Source organism: Sipha flava, unplaced genomic scaffold, assembly GCF_003268045.1.
Source record: "Sipha flava isolate LNK unplaced genomic scaffold, YSA_version1 2_pilon_pilon, whole genome shotgun sequence".
Classification (NCBI taxonomy): Eukaryota; Metazoa; Arthropoda; class Insecta; order Hemiptera; family Aphididae; genus Sipha; species Sipha flava.
The window spans coordinates 145,238-150,925 of NW_020272972.1; positions in this window are offsets into that span (position 1 = coordinate 145,238).

Genomic DNA, 5,688 nt, shown 5'->3' on the forward strand with positions numbered 1-5,688 from the left:
CTGACCATTCTATTTATTTACAATAAAAAGTATTGATGTACTTGAGCAAATTAATTTTATTTTTATTTTGAAATATTACAGATATTGTACTTTAATTGTTTACTTAACTGTATGTAATTAATTAACCAAAATTAAATATATTAGTGTAAAAAATATATTAAATAATATACATAAATAAATCATGTTATTATTATATTAAACATTGAAAATTATTTTAATGGAATCAAGTTAATTTTTTTGTATGCAATTATATCTGTATAAATATAACTAAATAGTTTTTCATAAAATAATTGTGGTTTTTGGCTAAATAATTTTATCATAGATCTGTTATATTTAAAATGTATAAGTGTAAAGTTCTAGGAATTTATGTATACTTTTTTCCGTGGATAGATTCATTTTTATAATTATTTCTTCCTTATAATGTATTAATTCATTTAATGTACAAATAAATTTAACTTGTTGCTTTTGAATATATGACAGAATATTTTATTAAATATTTATCAAGAGAATTTTTTTTCATTCGTCAAATCTTACATTTTATATTTCAATGTAATGAACATATTGGACATTATTTGTTATTAATTATTATTTATCAAATAATATTTCTATAAAAATAAACTTAGTTGTAATAAATAAATATTTTAATTCAAAATATATTACAATATACTATAAGATGTAATTTATTTAAATTAAGTTGATTGTTAATAAATATTAATAATTATAAGAATGGTCAATATTAAATCATAAATATATGTTTATGTTGCTATAAAGGTATTATATTTTTTTATTTTTACTTTAATATTTAAATTTATTTTAATATAAATCAGTCAATTTCTAAAATTTGTAATTATTCACTTAGACATTTTCAATTATTTTATTTGTTGTGCAATATTATTAAAATTAAAAGTTATAGATTACCATTTTATATTTTTAAACTAAGTATTCAGAAGCTCATATGAGTAGAATTGTTGTTTTAAACCAAAGGAAATAAAATTGCTTAACTACTTATAAATTATTTTAATAAAAAAAATAAAAATTTAAATTATTTAAATATTCATGTACATTGACTGATTTACATAAAATAATCAATCTATGTAATTGGAATAGAAATATTTAATTTTAAATTGTCATTCTGTAATTAGTATACAAGTTCTATAATATTGTAAATCTTATTGTTTTAAATCTTTGCACATAAAGTATTATGTTGCACTTGCACAGAATCTCAGCATTATAAACAAAACATCCCATCAAAATGTTATTTATTTTTGACATATATTTTTTGTAAATATTTACTCTATTAATACAAATCATGATTATATTTGTGAAAAAAATGTTTGTTATGATCCTTCATAATGGTAATGAATAGTTTATTTAAAACAATTTTAAAAATAATTTTCATGTTTTAATTGTATGTTATTTTTAATAATATGATACATTGATCTACAGAATGACTAACTAATGGTATGAAAATAAAATAAAGTAAAAATTGATAATATTTAAATAATTTCTATTAAATTAATTGTCGTAGTTATATAGTTTTCAGTATGGAATTCAGTACTAAAATTGTTAAAAGTTGGTTATTCACTTTGTCTGAATTTACGAAATTACATTATACATTTTAATAACAGGAATTATTGAAAAAAATAGTTATTATCATAAGTTTTACAATCTATAGTATTCATGATTGCCTTAAGAGAGGAAGAAAATTAAAAATTAACTTTTATTGTTCATTTTATGGTACAAATTGTTATAAAAATTTGTTGATTCATTTAATATTGAAGGAAAATTAATTTAAGCTGCTGTATTAATTTAAATTCCAAACGTTTCCATAACCTGCTACTTTCAGTCAAGGTATTGAACTATAGATTTATAATATTTTAAATATATTTGTTGAACTTGTCAATAAAAGTTAAATTTACATTTAAATTTTTACATTTTTAATGACACATCTAATAAATAATAGATTTCCTTAGGTTTTATAATAATGCACACTAGGTACTCATTTTAAAAACTACATGATATGAATGTATACTACACAATTTGTTAACATTGAAAAATAGTCCTCTCCATGGCTAATTTACGAGGGCTATCTCAAAATCAAACTCTAATGTGGTACAATTCACTACATACGAACACTTCGTTCACATGTTGCTTCTTATCGCAACTAATATATTATTGTATAACATTCCCCGAATCTCTACCGTTTCCAATCAGTATTGTTCTATTATTTGCCTTAATTACATCGATAATAAAATTTTATTTCCCGCCCCCTGCGAAGTGTAATTCGATTTTTGCAAGCCGAGGAAGATGGCTTAGCTCAAATTCGTCGTCGGCTTTGTGCTGCAATACAGTGATGAGTGATGGTTCAGTACAGGTTTGGTAAAGACAATTTAAAAACGGATAAAAAAAAAACTGTGTGTAATGAAAGGGCACAAATTGATCATGACCGAAGACGTGGTTCACCAAGTTGACAAATTTGAAAAAACATATTTTACTTTTATATTTTATCTTTGCATTTTCATGTTATATATTTATGAGCAGGGCTCGGGACTTTTAACACTTAAAATCATTAAAATAAACGCTTAAAAACATCATTATAAGCACTAAAATAAGCATTTAAAAAAATTAAAATTAAGAAAATTATTAAAAAAAAAAAAACTAAAAAATTAAATAAAATAAAAATAAATCTACACTTTCAAGATTTTATGGATTTCTTAAGGGATTTTTCTGAAAAATAAAATGTAAGCTCTGTTCTCTTTGATTTTGATAATTCTAACGTTTGACACTCGGTTCCATTTTCAACGTTGGAATATCTTTGTTAACCATACAACGATGCCTTGGACAACGATGAACTACCTGACAACATAGATAAAATAGGAATTATTTTTAAATTTAAATTTTATTAAAAACGACTTTGCAGGAGAAAACTATAAAAACGTAAAAAAACTAGTCAAATAAGCAAAAATAATCAGAAAATTATCCAAAATCATTTAAATATAATCAACTTGTGGGAAAATAGGTGGAAAATCAAAATAAACAAAACCAAATCTGTTCTAGTAACTTTCTCACTACGAAATCTCGATTCTCCACTTGTTTGGTTAAACAACCTAACAATTCCAAAGGCAAACGAAGTTAAATATCTTGGTTTAATTCTAGACAACCTGGAGCCCACGCATAAAACTTAAACGTAAAACTGTTAACTCTAGACCTCATATGCTTAGACCACTCTTAAAATCTGAACTTTTCCTATCCAAAAAAATTATCTTATATAAAACAATAATTCGACCAGTTTGAACCTATCCAGTTATGAGGAACTGCAAAGCCATCCAATACTAAAACACTTTAGCGATTCAACCCATCTGCCTACGAGTAATAATGTTATATCTCTGATACTTTTCAAACAATGACCTTCACAAAGACTTAAAAATTCCTACACTCAATGAATTAGCAAAATCATATTATTTCAAATTTCACACCAATTTAAACTCTCACAGTGACCCATTAATAAAACAATTATCTTCCACCTCACTTCCTGGTAATTCAAGTAGAAGACTCAAAAGGCAATGACTTAAATTAAAACTAAAAAAAAAAATTATAATACTTAAAATGTACCCGGTTGGATGGTACTGCTGAGTTTCTGCTCATAAATTTAAATCTCCTGTTACTCAACATTATTAACTATAAAATGTACTTATTGTATTAACTGTTGTATAGATTATAAATTATTTAAATAAAAAATATATATATATATATATATATATTTTTTATTATATATATATATACACTTGAATTATGCTTTATTAAAACATACAGAGAAATGTATATCTTCTATAGAGATATAAAAGTTGATTTGAATTCTTTAGAACAATCATATAAGTTTTATTTCAAGTATTTAATCCTACAATTTTATTTAAATAAAATTTTTTAACATTTTAGTAAACATATTATAGATAAAACTTTGTACAAGTACCAGTTGAAATTCATAAATTTAACAAAGAGTGCTTCATTTACTGTTTTGCTACCACTCCAACATAAAATAAAAACTAATAAACATAATATTTAAAAACCGATAAAAAGTAAAATTACTATTATTTATTTAATCATTCAAAATATTTAGTGGTTATTTTCTTATTTACTAAGTAACTTTATAAATCAAAATTGTACCTAAAAAGTAAGAATATTTAATATATTCTAATGTGAAATAATAATTTCATTTGAAATTGTGTCATTTAATTATGATAATTCACAATGGGAAATCTTCTTAAAATTACCTGAATGTCTTAATTTATTTATTAGATTATCACAAAGTTAAAAATAATCACAGTACACTTATATATATTTCGCCTTTTCTCATTTTTATTTTTTCAATGTTGATAATTTATATTTTGTTGCCCATGAACTTTTAATTTCAAGCATCTTTGACTATGAGCAATGAATAGGAACGTTACGATACTACCGATACCAATAAAGTATCGATACTTTTCTTTCGATACAAGTACTTTTTTTATCGATACAATGGTTTCGATACTTAATACGCAGCAGGGTCGCGGAAAGAATAAAAAAAAAAAGAAAACCTCTTCAAACTAAGACATTGGCAACACAAAGCATAACAACTTGCTTGTTATGTTTTATGTTTAATTATGTTTTGGATATATTAACGTGAAGCATCAGGATTTTCAAAAAAAAATTGAATGAGAAATTGGGCATCTATGTTATGAATAACAAATAAATCACTTTATTGATCCTTCTATTTTCGCACACGCTGAAGAAAAATAGTTTAAAATATTTAAAAATAAATAAATAGAAATGACATTCAAGTAAGGGTGAATAGAAACTATTAAATCTACAGCAGACCTTAGTATTAGGTTGGTTAATGTTTTTTTTTACAATTAAAATAAATTGTTCTACCTAAATAAAAAATTCTACATTTAAATAATATTCCGCGATACACGGATTAACAACACTGCGACTTAAAAAACGATGCGGCAGATAATCCATGTCCAATATTACTTGTCTTATTCTATTCACGTTTGTTAAATATTGTCATTCTTACAAATTATATTTTATAATTATTTTATATTATTTTTTATAATACCTGCCATTGTATATAATAATACAAATAAAATAAAAAAATAAATTATAATTTATTTTTCTATAGTTCTCAAAATGTAATTGATTATTAAAACATTGTATTTATTTTCTATATTATATTAAACAGCCGAAATCTAGGAGCCGATTCAGAGTGAAACGAACTTACGATAAACAAACACATACCTACTTACTCCCACAAATACTGGTACGTAGTTTTTCTTTTAAATAACAACTGTAATTATAATTAAATCAATTAATTTTATATTTTTTAGTTACCATTTTATTTTTTTATATTTAATTCATTACCTTTTTGAACTTACAATAATTAAGTATTCTCGGTTATGTAAATAATATTTTTTCATTAAATCAATTTTTTACATTCAATATTCATTTAAATTATTAATACTTTAAATTTATCAATTTAATAGTATTAGTAATTTTTTTTATTATTATTATATATATTTATTTTCGTCTGCATATGTAGTCTCTAGACTTCTGGATACTCATTTTCATTTTTTCTTTTATCATTAAAGTATTCTTTTTTTGTTATAATTTAAAGTATACTGTTTTTAATAATATTTACTTATGTTTCCTTTA